Source organism: Martes martes (assembly GCF_963455335.1).
Source record: "Martes martes genome assembly, chromosome: 5".
Lineage (NCBI taxonomy): Eukaryota > Metazoa > Chordata > Mammalia > Carnivora > Mustelidae > Martes > Martes martes.
This window is the reverse complement of record NC_137892.1, coordinates 4,625,893-4,641,260: the sequence shown is the minus strand read 5'-3', so window position 1 is coordinate 4,641,260 and position 15,368 is coordinate 4,625,893.

Below are 15,368 nucleotides of genomic sequence, written 5' to 3'. Positions count from 1 at the left end.
AGGAAATTAAAAATAGATCTTCCCTATGACCCTGCCATTGCACTGCTGGGTATTTACCCCAAAGATACAGATGTAGTGAAAAGAAGGGCCATCTGTACCCCAATGTTTATAGCAGCAATGGCCACGGTCGCCAAACTGTGGAAAGAACCAAGATGCCCTTCAACGGATGAATGGATAAGGAAGATGTGGTCCATATACACTATGGAGTATTATGCCTCCATCAGAAAGGACGAATACCCAACTTTTGTAGCAACATGGACAGGACTGGAAGAGATTATGCTGAGTGAAATAAGTCAAACAGAGAAAGTCAAGTATCATATGGTTTCACTTATTGGTGGAGCATAACAAATAATATAGAGGACAAGGTAGATGGAGAGGAGAAGGGAGTTGAGGGAAATTGGAAGGGGAGGTGAACCATGAGAGACTATGGACTCTGAAAAACAACCTGAGGGTTTTGAAGGGGCGGGGTGGGAGGGTGGGGGAACCAGGTGGTGGGTATTAGGGAGGGCACAGATTGCATGGAGCACTGGGTGTGGTGAAAAAACAATGAATACTGTTAAGCTGAAAATAAATAAAAATTTGAATAAAAAAAAAAAGAAAAGAAACACGGAGGAGGGGAGCAGGATGGAAAAGGGAAATGAGGCCTTGGTTTTCAAACGGAGGGGGTTTTCAGTGGGATCTCATCAGCGTCCGTCCGGGAAACGCTCCAGGCACACTGGGTTTCAGGGCACAGTCCCCTGAGCCCTCCTGCACACTGTGAAGCCAAGCCAGCTTGCCGCTTCTTCACCTGGTCATGGGGACTGTTCAGCTGTCTTCCCTGCATCTCTGCTGTGAACCTATCGGTCCTCTATTGCCTTGGAGTAGTGGGTTTTCCGGCGACAGAATCTAAGTACCTTGGACGGTTGTAGTCGTTAGTACGTGTACGTTCAGTGACACTGCTCACATCCCTGATGCTTTGTGGACAGCGCTGCCATCTATGTGGAAAGCATTGCCCTCCTATCTCATGGAATCTCTGTACCCGTGAGAGGTACATGAGCGGCCCGCCCCCGTTCCTCCCTGCCCCGTCCCTTCCACTTTCTGGGTTGACGAATGTCCCTACTCTAGTGTCCTCAAAGCCTGGGATCGCGTAATGTGCCTCTTTCCTTGCGTGCTTGCTTTCAAAATGTGTGTCAGGTTTCCAAGGGCCATCTATTTCCTAAAATATTGGAAACCTTTGTTTCTTCGTATACCTGAGTAGCGCTCCAGGATGTGTATGGATGCCATTTCATGTGTCCTTTCCTCTCACGATGAATTTGGGGGCTGTGCCTGTCTATGGCTATTGGGAACCCAGCTGTGTGAGACAGTAACGTGATTTCTGTCTCTTTCCAGAGTGAGAAGACATCACCGAATGGGCCGGCCCGGTTTGTAGAATGGTCACCCTATGGGATGTACTGGATGCTTGAGTTCCCCAAACGTGGTGAGGTCATTTTGTTCCTTGGAAGGTACGTAGCACACCCGTGTAAGATGTGGCTTGTGGGCGGAAGTGGAGGGGGGAGATCGTGAAGCCTCCTGTCGTATTCTGTTCCATTTTTCTGTTCAGCGTTACTGGTGGAAAACATGGTCTCTTCCTTCCTACACATCTAAGAGCCATGTTTCCTGGAGAGACCTATATGGACCTGTGTGTTCCAGAAAGACCTAAGAGCCATCCCTTCAGCTAGTAGACACTTTTTTTCCTGTGCCCCTTGGGTCCAGTTTGAATGAGAATTTCATCGTGACTTGTGGACTCAGTGGGGATGGAGGGCATAGAGGAAAACAGCTACCAGTGCAATCAGAGGAAAATGTGTCTCAGCAGTTTTAAAAGCTTCGATTAAGTCTGTGCTACTGAACAAAAGAATGTGTCTCCAATCAACATAATGGGTCAGTCTCTGAGGTACCTTCCTCGGTGTCCCCGATGGGGTAGACCTGATCGTGGAGGGAGAACCGGACTTTCTTCCTGGGTGTCCATGGAGGGGCCCGTGCAGTTGTGGGTGGCTCCACGTCCTCAGGGAGAAGCTCCTCACAGATGGCTGGGAGACGCATAGAAAGAGAGAGCAGTGTCGGCATCTTGTCAGAAGCCCACAGGGGGATTGGACATTCTTTCCTTGTAGTCCAACCGTCTCCTGCCCCTACATGCCAGCTGCCCCGCAGGCATTCCTCCCTCCAGGTGGGACTTCGGAAGAGGTCGCCGTGTGCTGTGCTCTGACCTCCACCCCCTCCCACACCCACAGGTTCTGTGGGCAACGGCTCGTATTGAGGAGAGACATGACAGAAACGCAGCAGAGCGCCATGCGCATGCCTGATGGCCTGGGTTCACATCCCACTGAGCAGCCACGCCTACCCGAGAGAGTTCCCGAGAACCCTCTGGGCCCCGTTTCCCTGCCCTCCGGCCTAGACGTTAGGGTGCCGTCACGGTGTCCCGAGTGCTTGAGTCCAAGGAGCACCTCGACCTAGGGAAGGACGGGATGCTTCCCAGTCGCTCAGCAGGTGTTGAACGGACTGCCTACGGACTCAGCAAGACGGCTGGCTGCAGGTGAAGCCAGACGTGGGGCTTGGGATGGCCCCACTGCACGGGAGGATGGAAGCCCCCTCTTTCTCCTTCCCATGAGAATGATGCCTGACAGCCAACAGAGAATCCATGTCCCTTTCTCCTGTCCTCCCCACAGCAGCACCGATGGGAGTGGCAAGGGGGCCCTGAAACGTAGGGTGGTGAAGGGACTGTCCAGAGTTGCCACCCTGATGAGGGATGGATCTGGGACAGGAATGTCGTTGTTTCCCTGTGAATGGAGATCCCCGAGCCCCTGACACCAACCCAGGGCCCCCGAGAAAACGTCCTGAAGCCCTGAACCAAGAGCTGCCCTCACAATCTCAAAAACCCCTGTGCCAGTGTTTCTGTAGGGGAGAGTGAGTTCCACGAGACCAGACTCAGTCCTCACTCACCTGTGTTTGGGGCCCTGACATCAAATACGTGGCGGTTTCTTCCAAATGGGGCCCTAGTGAAGAACCAGGAACATGTAGCATGGGCCACGTTCCCTCACCTCTCTGCAAGGTCAGCGCAGTCGCCCACGGCCGTCCTGAAGGCCAGTTGCACCCCACGGCTACTGGTGTTCTGCTTGGCTCCCAAGCTGATTCAAACTCCCAATGGTCTCATAGGACCCCACCGAGAATTGGCTTGCCTTCCACTCCCGACAGTCACACTCTGACCCCACGGAGCACTCGCTTGCCTTGAGCTGGCCAATCCCGAGGAGCAGTTCATGGTACGAACGAACATGGAGGTGGCCATGTGGGCTGGGGTGGTTGGTTTCAGGAAGGAGATGGATGGTGCTGAATGGCCTGCTCTTGATGTGCGGACTGTTCTGAGGAGCCTGGATGGAAGTGAGGCTACCCTGGCTGGAGTGAGTTCCTCCCTACTCTCTCATTCTTCCCCAACATCCCCTGTCTACTCTCAGGTCTCTTGATCCCCTCTGGAGACTGTAGGTTCAGGGGACAGTCTCCTGTCTCCCTCCCTAGGCCGGGCCTTGAGAACCCAGCCCAGCAGTGTCTTTGAGACCAGCAGACAGTCCACTGTGCAGCTGCCATGTGTTCTTTCCACCCACCCGGCGGCACGGCCCGTTCTCGTCCACTCCCGGGCATCATGCAGACGGCCCGTGAAACCCTCCACATCAACCCATGAGAACACCCCGGTATCTTCCAGTGTCTCTCCTTCTAAAAGCAGCTACATTTCGACCACTGACCGTTCCTCTCCGATGTTGTCATCTCCATTGGGAAGAGGTGACTGGCAATTCATTCCCCTCAAATGTGTTGCCTGGGTTGCACCAAGATTCTCCTGATCCAGGGACAACAGTGTGGCGTGTGACCTGGGTGTGTTCCCTGCATGACTGTGTCCAAAATTGGCATTCAGAAATAGTATGGTTTTCTGAAGGCAGCTTTCCCAAGAAATCCCAATGAAATAACCCAGAAAAATGAACAAATACAGGCATCGAACCGGCAGGAGAAGTCAGAGGGTGGAAAGGAACAGCCAAAGAGAGGAAGCCGGTCTCTGTAAAAGGGAGGCAGCCCGCTTGAGAGAAGAGAATTGAGAAAATCGATAGGCACATATCCATAGAACAGCAGTTGAGATTTCCCATCATGGGGACCTTTACACCTGTTCACCAAACTGCAAGGGGCTCGGCTCACAGAGTGACAGTTGAAACGGAAGGGTGGGTGCATGTCATCAGGTCACTGTGGCGATGGCTCACGATGGAACTCTCAGAGTGAAGTCATCCCTGCACACTGTGGGGTCATGGAGGGAAGTGGGTTGGGGAGGGGTCGATGGATGATGGGCATTGAGGAAGGCACTTGTTGTGACCAGCTCTGAGCGGTGGAGAGAAGTGATGAATCCCTGAATTCTACTGCAGAACACAATACTGCACTGTAAGTTAACTAAGTCCATTTTTTGACATTAAAAAAAGGATACTCCTGAGGGCACATAGGAGACTTAAATGTTTATTTTACTATCTGCTGCTCCAGAAAACTCCTATTTATACGAGATTGTTTCACAACATCTCTCTAGGAGTTATTGGGTGGCTCAGTGGGTTAAGTATTGGCCATCGGCTCAGGTCCTGCCCTTGGAGTCCGGGATCAAACCTAGCATCAGGCTCCCTGTTCAGGGGGAGTGCTTCTCCCTCTGCCCCTCACCCAAGTCATGCCTGCTGTGTCGAATAAGGAAAATATGTAAAAAAAAAAAAAAAAAGATTTCTGCGGGGCTGCCCTCCCCCGGGAATTCCCTGTGTTCCTTCCAGGAGCCCCTTGGAGCCAAGGGTGACAGTTCCTAATATTGTCTGTGGGGCGGACTGCCTGAGCCACAAGCTAAGGATGCAAACATATGTCTGTCATTTTTCAGTGAGTTGCATTAATTTGGATCACAAGGTGCCCTTTCTGCAGGGGACAGAGAGATACTCTTTGAAAACACTGGATTCTCCCTGTGTATCCGATTTCAAAGGCCCTTAGTGCACTGATGTCCCTCTTGCCTCCCACCCATCCTCCATTTCTGGTCTGCAGGGAGGGTCGCCCTTTGTGGACAGCAGGTTGTCTCCACCACTGGATGGCGCCTCTAACCCCCCTTAATATTTCCTGAAGTGTCGGCTTGGTGGTTGCATAGTCTTGTAAGCCTTGCCGGTCTTGGAAACTCTTTATCTCTCCATCCATTTTGAATGTCTGTCTTGCTGGATAAAGTATTCTTGGCTGCATGTTCTTCTCATTTAGTGCCCTGAATATATCTTGCCAGCCCTTTCTGGCTTGCCAGGTCTCTGTGGACAGGTCTGACGTTATTCTGATGGGCTTTCCTCTGTATGTAAGGAGGTTCTTTGTCCTAGCGGCTTTCAAGAGATTGTATCTACAATTATGATTCCTCAATTTTACTATGAGGTGCCTGGATGTTTTTTTGGAATTTATAATCTTGGGGGGGGGGACCTTTCTACTTCTAGTACATGAACACTTGTTCCATTCGCAAGATTGGGAAAATTTTCATGAAAAACTTGTTCCACTATATCTTCTAGACTTCTTTCTTTCTCCTCCCCTTCAGGGATTCCAATAATTCTGACGTTGGAACGTTTCATGGCATCATTTATTTCCCTGATTCTGTTTTCGTGGCTTCTAAACTGTTTGTTCCAGGCTTCCTCCTGATCCTTTCTCTCTATTTGTTTGTCCTCCAGATCACTAATTCTATCTTCTGTCTCAGTTACCCTAGCTTTTAGAGAATTTAGATTAGATTGGAACTCATTGAGAGCGTTGTGAACCTCATCCCTGGTGGCCTTCAGCTCTGCCCTAACATTATGAACCTCCTCTCTGGTCGCTTTCAATTCTGCCCTAATCAATTCTGTTTGGTCATCCATGGCTTTCTCCAACCTAGCTATTGCCTGGATAATTGTTAGCCTGAATTCTCTTTCTGACATATTGTCTATGTTGATAGCCGTTAGCTCTGTTGCAGAAGGCCCATCCTCTGTATTTTTCTTCTGTTGGGGATTCCTCCTCCTAGTCATTTTGGTGAGAGATGACTGGACAGATGTAGCTGGATGTATTGACCGTGGTGCGGTCAAGGTGCACCCTGGAACGCTTCTGAGCACTCAGGATTCCCCACCCAAATGAGAGAAAAAAGAAAAGAAAAAGAAAAAAGAGGGAGAGAGAGAGACAGGAAAAAAAGGGAAGATAAAATTGAAGGTTCAGCCCAAATGGGCCCCAGGGTAAGGTTTATGACGTATACAAACAAAAACAGACAAACAAAAAGACTGATAAAAGTATATGACGAGAGAAAAAAATATATATATATGCAAAAAAAAGGAGGAGCCTCGTCAAGAAGAACCCCAAGTATAAGATTTATATACTATCCGGACAAACATAAATACACAGAGACACTGGCAGAAGAAAAAGATGGGAGCATGGTTATAGATTCTCGGTGTGGGCGAGGAAGGTTATTTTGATTCTTCCTGGATGTATCTTGATATCTTTGTTAAAGGACTCAACTTTCCTAAGAAAAAGGGGGATTAAAAATTGGTTCACCTATAGGGGTAGCATTGCTTGGAGAAAGGGGGTTACCTTGAAGTTTAACTCTATATGAATATTAGAAAATAAAAATAAAAAAGGAATAAACTGGACTAAACTAAATTAAAAATTTTTTTTAAAAATTAGGAAAATAGAAAAGCAAAAGAAAAACACATGTGTATGTATCAAAAAAATTCAGGTTAGAAGTTTATCATGGAATTTGATGTACTGGACATCTCACTGTGATGGTAAATAGGTTAAAAAATTATCTATATAAAAAAAGAAAAAAAATGAACCAGAATAGTGGGAAAGAATTAAAAATAAAAGTTGTATCTATGAAGAAGTGGTGGTTGTTCTCTTGTAGTCTTTTTTTTTTTTCCTGATTTGTTTTCTGGGGGAGGGGGCTGCCACGTGGGTTTTCAGTCAATGATGTTCCCTGAGTTAAGTCCTCCCGACCCCCTCAAGGGGGTGGGCTCTGAGAAAAACGTTTTTTTCAGGTTTTTGTTCTCTGGAGGTTTTTATGTTTGTTCACTTCTTTTCTCTCGCCTTGACAGCTTTTGATGGTTTTTGGAGGTTTAGAGGAAAGAAAACTGCACCCCAACCTCCCTCTCAGAGAGAAGCCTCAGTCTGCTCCCCTGCAGGTGCTGCAGCCGCTGGGCCGCTGGCAGAGCAGTTTCTGAGTCACGGTCCCTGGGGACGCAGGATCTCCTGCTTGTACGCAAAACCAAGGCAGCTGTGGCTGTCTGGGCAGCTCCAGACCGCCAGAGAGGTTCCAAGCAGCAATCGCACACTGAGATTTTCCCGCTGGCTGGGGCTGAGAGCTCAGGGCTTGCGCGCACCTCTCCCAGGGGATGGTTTGGGGCGCGGCGCCTCCAGCTCTATCGGCTCTATCGCCGCGTGGGTCTGTCACCGCGTGGGTCCCAGAGCACCAGCCTGGGCGTTCGTGCACCTCTCTCAGGGGAGGTTGAGGCACGCGCGCATCTCCAGTAAGGTGCGCGTTCTGCCGTCTGGTGTGGCTCCCAGCCCCTCACGGGAGCCGGACTCCACCCGTTCTCGGGCGCACTGGCAGCTCCGGGACAAAGACCAGGTTTCTCCGCCGCACTCTCTGGCTCAGCGCCAGGGGATGCTGCCCTGGTTCTGGGGACTTAAGCCCCTATCCCTATCCGCCCCGATTCCCACAATTTCCCCGCTCGAGTCTTTGCTCTTTTGAGTGCTTTCAACAAGACTCCAAGTTAATGCTGGTCCCCAGATGCCGGACACTCTCGTATTGGGGTATTATTTTCCAGTCGGTCGCCTCTGGTGGCTCCCTCCCCCTTTTGTTTATCTTCCGATATCAGTCCGACGTTCCCACTCCACTTTACCTGCCCACTGGCGTCTTCTGGCCCCCGTAGAGATCCAGACGTGTATAATTCTGATCTCAGGCTGATTTCATGGGTGATCGGAGTTCTTTGGTAGGTAATCAGCTCACTTTAGGGTGCAGGTTGAAAAGGCGCCTCCTCCTACTTCCCCGCCATCTTGTCTCCGGCTTTGTATGTTCTACAACCATTTTATTGTCATTAGTCAATATTGCTTTTAAAATTTTGCTTGATTTGGTAACGAAAATGATATTTCTTTTTTACTACTTTGCATTTCTTAATTAGTAGGGTTGAATTTTTTCATGTTTGTTATTGATCTCTTGAATTTCCTTTTTCAGTTTGTAAGTCTGTGACCTTGAGTCACACACTGATTCCCTCTGAGCCTTGGTTTCCTTTTCTATAAAACCGAGCCAATAATAAGAACTATGCAAATAATTTGAGACCTACATTAGACAATAAATGTAAAGTATTTAGAGAGTTTCAGAGGTCACAATTCAGAATATCACATATCATGACTCTCTTTCCCTCCTTGGAGTTTGTATTACCTACTATATTGGAAATTAGCGATTTTTATCTGATTACATTAACTATAATATGCTGCTTATTTGTTATATTTTTATTCAATATATGTTTAATAACCAGCAATTGTTAGGATCTGTTACTCAGCTTCTTCATTTATGAAGTGGAAATACACATAGTACTTATGGGCTTTTTGTGAAAACTAAGTGGCTTTATGTATGTAAAATTCTTGGAACAAGGCTTGACAGATTGGAAGGACTAAATAAATGTTATTTTTTACTAGAATTTTTATTCCTATTATCATTTAGTATTAGTATATGGAAAACACCATAATATTAACATTACAAAAGAAAATACACTTCCGGGGCACCTGGGTGGCTCAGTGGTTTAAGCCGCTGTCTTCAGCTCATGTCATGACCTCAGGGTCCTGGGATCGAGCCCCACATTGGGCTCTCTGCTCAATGGAGAGACTGCTTCCCCTACTCCCTTTGCCTGCCTCTCTGCCTACTTGTGATCTTTCTGTCAAATAAATAAATAACTAAAATCTTTAAAAATATATACTTCTTTAAAAGACCTATGGCTTATACCTTCCTTATACCACCTTGTAAGATTTGATTGGAAATCAAGTCAAAGAATGCAAAATGCAAAAGTGGATTGTGGAAGGGACACCTGGGAGGCTCAATTGGTTAAGCATCTGACTCTAGATTTTGTCTCAGGTCATGATCTCAGGATAGTGAGACGAGCCCCATGCCAGCTCCACACACAGCATGGAATCTGCTTGAGATTCTCTCCTTCTCCCTCCGCCCTTCCCATGTTCATGTGCACTTTCCACTATCTCTCTTTCAAAAAGGAATAAATAAATCTTATTTTTAAAAGTGGACTGTGGAAAATTCAGATTTAGATACATTCTTCTTTAGTTCATTTATTCAACAAACATTGGTTTAGCACTATTCTATGGCAAATATTGTGCTACATATTCTGGGAATATGTCTGTGACTAATAATAATAATAATATAAAATTATAGAGTAATATATAGCATATACAATAACCTATAGTATGGTTATATATATATATATTATGTGTGTGTGTATATATATATATACACATATATATGTGTGTGTGTGTGTATATATATACACACACATAATATATATATAATTGTATATATATATACACATATATATATATACACATAATATATAAATAATTATTAAGAACTGCTATTATAGCAAGCTTTATAAAGAGTACTCACTATGAGTCAGGCTGGGAATTTTTCTTAGCATTTGATTATCAGAAACACAAAATAACGAGACAAGTATAATAACACCCCTGATGTATAGGCGAGTAAATGAGAGTCTGAGGTGGGTCACTCTCCTAAGACTGTAAGCTAGTAAAAGTCATAGGTAGCAAGATTGTACCTCTAGGCATCATGTTGAAGATGCCTCTGACATGAGCATGTGCTCTCAGAAAACTTAAAGACTGGCACAAGGAACCAAATAGTTATAATAAAGCATGACAAAAGCTACACTGGGTTGTATGTAAGGTGTTAATGAGAATACAAATGAGAACTCTGTAACCCAAGGAATGAGAAAAGGAAAGACCCATCTCAACTGAAGCCTGATGCATCAAGTGTGAAGACTCGATGCTGGGATGAGAGGTCAAAATGTTGCAGGCAGAGGAAACAGCGTGAAGGCCCTGAGGTGATGGAGAATAAGGTTTGAGGAATGACATAAAGTTCACTGCACCTGAAGGGGAGGATGACAAGGATGAGCCCAAAGATTTAAGATAACAAAGTCCAGACGCTAGAGCAGCAGCCCCTCTTCTTCTCTTACACATCTGTCCAAAAAGGTAATGTCCGACTCACCTTCCAAAGTCCCACTTACAGTAAAAAATGCCTGAGTAACTGAATGGGCCACAACCTTGCAGGCAGAACAATTCCGGGGAGAATTCATGGGAAACCTGCCTCTCTACTTCAGTCTTTTCTTTTCTTTCTTTCTTTTTTTTTTAATAATCCATAGCATACTATATTTCCTTTGAATAAAGTCTATAAAGGTTTTTGTAGGATAACTTTAGAGCAAAAAAAAAAAAAAGCAACATATAATGGTAAACAGAGGATGAGTTTCTAGAGCAGGACAAACTTTCTAGGAGGCTGGATTAAGAGAGTGAATGGTGAATGGCCCTTTTAAGATGTCAGAGAGTGAGTGAAAAAGTTAAAAGTGATGAAGAATGGTTTTGAAAGGGGCTGAGTAGAGACAAGTCTTTCAACGAGAAATCAATATTTTATAAGACTGAAGAAACTTTTGATGGAGAACGTAAGAACAGAACAGCAAAGGAGAGAAAATAAGTTAAAGCTAACATAGCAAAAATCTGAATACAGGCGAGAAAATCTGTATATACCATCAAGGTAGAAAGTATAAAGAAAAGTTCAGACAAAAATAAAATGTCACACAGGAAACATGGAATATTCAAAGAAAAGGAAATTAGGATTGATTTTTCACATATTAAAAATAAACAGTAAGAGGACAAAAAGAGAATTCTTAAGGAAAGAGAATGATATTTACATAAAACAGAAAAAATGTGTGCCAATGCCAAGGAATTAATCAAGAAATCTAATTTTTTTAAATTTTTATTAACATATAATGTATTATTAGCCCCAGGGGTACAGGCCTGTGAATCGCCAGGTTTACACACTTCACAACACTCACCATAACACATACCTACCCCAAGAGAAGCTAAAATTATTTTATTGCAAACATATCAACTCAAAAATCGCACAGAGCGATTAAGGTAGAATGTGATGTTTCTCTTGAGTTTGACATTTGATGATTCTCTGCTGAGTCTTTCAGCTCTTTAAACAAAAGGAATTTTAAAAAGCTTTTGGATTAAAGTATATGAATAAAAGGGCAAAATTCAGCACAAGGAAAACTACCAATAATAATTACAAAAGAGAGAAGAAAGTCATTAGAACCCAGAAACCAGGAGCATAACTGAGTACTGATCAGAAGATTTACATAGACACGTTGCTGCAAAGGTTGGCAAGCTTAGCAGAAAGCATGACACACAGGGCAAATGATGTGTCAGACATCCAAAAATGGCTGATTGTGAATTTCAGAGGAGATCTGAAACAGGCCAAAATAGAGAAGTGGGAAAATTATTAGTTTATTCAAAAATATGGCTTTGGTGTTAAACTACAATGATTCTTTCTGTAAATCTGGACCCAAAATAGTGTTTGGCAGATAAGCTGCAGAAATAAGTGAGGATGTTATATATCAAAGTGACCCACGTTCTAATGCTCAATGGGTGGGGGAAGAAATTAATTAATGTGACAAGGAGCAGAGGCTAGTCTATCCACACAGTCCTTTATTTTCATGTGTGCTCTGTAGACCCTCTCAACAGAAAATAAATTACAAATCAGAGAGAAGACAAATTGAAATGATGTGAAAAAGAGATGCTATCGGAGGTTAGTTAATAAGCCGAGGTGCCTTCTGCAGATAACTCATTTTGACAGTAGCGTACAAACCAAAGATGAGAATATTTAAAATTTATAAAGGGTTCTCCAGGAAAGTTGTAGCAAGAGGAACAGTGCCATCAAGTGAGACAGAAGGAGATGATATTGAAAACGTCAAAGTGCAGGCCAAGCTACTGGCAATGCTTGACTTGCTTTGGGGAGGAAGAAGACACAGAATGGCATTAGTGCAGTGAAAATAAGAGAACAGAAGACGAAAATAAGCAGAGGGGATTTGAACAATATTGGGAAGCAAGACACGTATAATTAAGCATTGCCAAGTGCCAATCCATGTGTGCACATGACAGTTCCCACCACTGCATGCAGCTCCTTCATTAAAGAGTCATTTGAAAGTCCTCATGGCACAGCAAGGGCAAGGAAAATTAACGGGATTGTTCGTACTTCTTATGAGGGGGTGATCTATGTCAAGGCATTTCATCAGTCAGTGTTTTGGTCTTTCAAATACACGAAGGCAGAAGGGGGCCAAAACTGGGCCAGGTGGTGATGCACAGCAGGGTGGAAAAACATCTGCTTTGGCAGAAACAGACCTCTCTGAAATCAGGTTCAACCATCTCAGCTGCAGGGCTGAGCCACTGGCCACCCCACAGGAATCTGTTTTCTTATGTGTGCATCCTAAAGTGACAGTGAGAATTAGACAGGGTGATAGACCCAAAGTGCTCAAAGACTTCTGTAGACTTTAGTGGGGGTAGAATTTCAAAATCTAAAGACTCAGAAGGGGGGGGTGGGAAGACAACACTGAAATAGTAAAACAAAACTGAAAAATTTAAACTTGAAAGGTTTAGACATATTTCTAGGCAGCTCCTAGAAGTCACTGTGATACGGAGTGTTCCACAGAACACAAAATCACAGAAAGCACAAAGCGTGAGAAATGTGAGGAGACAACAGACAACAGATAGCTTCTGGAGACACTCCTCTATACGTTGGGAGTTGAGGGGATGAGTCAACTGCAATCACAGGTTGGGGCACGATTGAAAGAGAATAGCACCGAGAGCAAACACAGTTGGGAAATGCTCTCCAGGGAATGGCAGAAAGGGTAAAGCATTATTCATTCATTCATTCACTCATTCATTCCCTCACAGATTTCACAAGTATTTACTGTGCTAGTCATAGTGACATAGTGAAGAGAACTGATTAGAAAAGGAATTACATAGAAAAAGAGATGAAAAGCACCACAAATATTTGATTATGATATGCCGGATGGTGATCATAGTAGAGTAAGAATCTATACCCAGAAATTTAGGGTTACCCTGGCTGGTTCAGTCAGTAGAACATGTGACTCTTGATCTAAGGGTCTTTCAGTTCAAGGCCTGCACTGGGTGTAAAGTTTCCTTTTATAAAAGAAAAAGTGTTTATGCTTTTATACGAAGAAGAAGAAAAAGGAGGAGGAGGAGGAGGAGGAGCAGAAATTTGGGGCACTACATATAGGACATAGCCTCATGTGAAACTCCTGGTCTGATTTTCATAAATTTCAGATCAGGTTTTAGTTGGTCTGACTCAACCTGCCAGTTGCACTTGGGGAATAAGGAGGGAAGCATGCTTCACAGAGGTTTTTTCATTTGCCTTTGAGATGCTTTGAGCATCCACAGTTCTCAGCCTTGAAGGAAGAGGAGGAGCAGAGATGTATGAATTTAACAAAGGTTAACACTCCTTCTGAACAATGTCTAAGGGAACAACTAGTTATGAATAATGCATAAATAAACTTTAAGCTGTTCATTTCACTTTCAGTTTAAAAGATATTTGAAAGATATAAATCAAGAAAGTTATAAGGGACTATTACTTACCATTGATCTATGAACTACATAAGGGCTAGGACTTTTTCATATATATCTTTACCTACAGAGCTAGCCCCCAGTATAGTGCACTGCACGGAAATGGCATTTCGTATTTGTGGAACTTAATGAAGGATCTGTTTATCCTTCAGTGACCCTGTTTACTTATGCCTTTACCAATCACTTTGTACAAATAATTTCACGGATATGCTTAGACTAATAAAATGATACCCCAGAGTGTTCTTTCAAACATATTAACAAGTGACAAGAGGAGGCTGACATAATATTGTCTCCAGTCTTTCTCAAATAGAAATTTTAAGAAATATTTCTCAAAATTAAAAAAAATAGACAAGATAGTGACTTGTTGGCCTGGCAGCATAGTTGAGTTCATCCGTAAGTACCTCTTTAAGGATATCTTCCCAAAGCAGAATAACTAAACAAGAAAAAATAAAACAAGTATTACTGCAGTTAGGAAATACTTATAAGGCCAAAATGACATATAGTTTCTGTAGTTATGATGTTGCTATCACTCAGTAAGTGGCTGAAGAAATTAGAAATAATATGAGAAAAGAATCCATCAAAATCCTTGAGGAGAACACAGGCAGCAACCTCTTCAACCTCAGGTGCAGCAACTTCTTTCTAGAAACATTGCCAAAAGGAAAGGAAGCAAGGGCAAAAATGAACTATTGGGACTTCATCAAGATCAAAAGCTTTTGCACAGCAAAGGAAACAGTCAACAAAACCAAAGACAACTGACAGAATGGGAGTAGATATTTGAAAATGACATATCAGATGAAAGGCTAGTATCTAAAATCTATAAAGAACATATCAAATTCAACACCCAAACAACAAATAGTCCAATCAAGAAATGGGCAGACATTTCTGCAAAGAAGACATCCAGATGGCCGACACATAAAAAAGTACTCCACATCACTTGGCATCAGGGAAATACAAATCAAAACCACAATGAGATACCACCTCACACCAGTTAGAATGGCTAAAGTTGACAAGTCAGGAAACAACAGGTGCTGGCGAGGATGCCGAGAAAGGGGAACACTTCCACACTGTTGTTGGGAATGCAAGCTGGTGCAACCACTCCGGAAAACAGCATGGAGGTTCCTCAAAAAGTTGAAAATAGGACTACCCTACAACCCACCATTCACACTACTGGGTATTTACTCTAAAGATACAAATGTAGTGATCCTAAGGGGCACGTGCACCTGAATGTTTATAGCAGCAGTGTCCACCGTAGCCAAACTATGGAGAGAACCTTGATGTCCCTCAACAGATGAATGGATAAAGAAGATGTGACACACACACACACATACACACATACATACAGTGGAATACTATGCAGTCATCAAAAGAAATGAAATCGTGCCATTTGCTATGACGTGGATGGAACTAGAGGGTATTATTCTGAGTCAAATAAGTCAATCTGAGAAAGATAATTATCATATGATCTCCCTGATAAGAGGAAGTTGAGAAGGAAAGTGAGGGGTTTGGGAGGGAGGGAAGGAAAAAATGAAACAAGACGGGATGTGGAGGGAGACAAACCATAAGAGACTCAATCTCACAAAACAAACTGAGGGGGGCCGGGGGTAGGGGGATAGGGCGAGGGTGGTTGGGTTATGGACATTGAGGGATATGTGTGCTACAGTGAT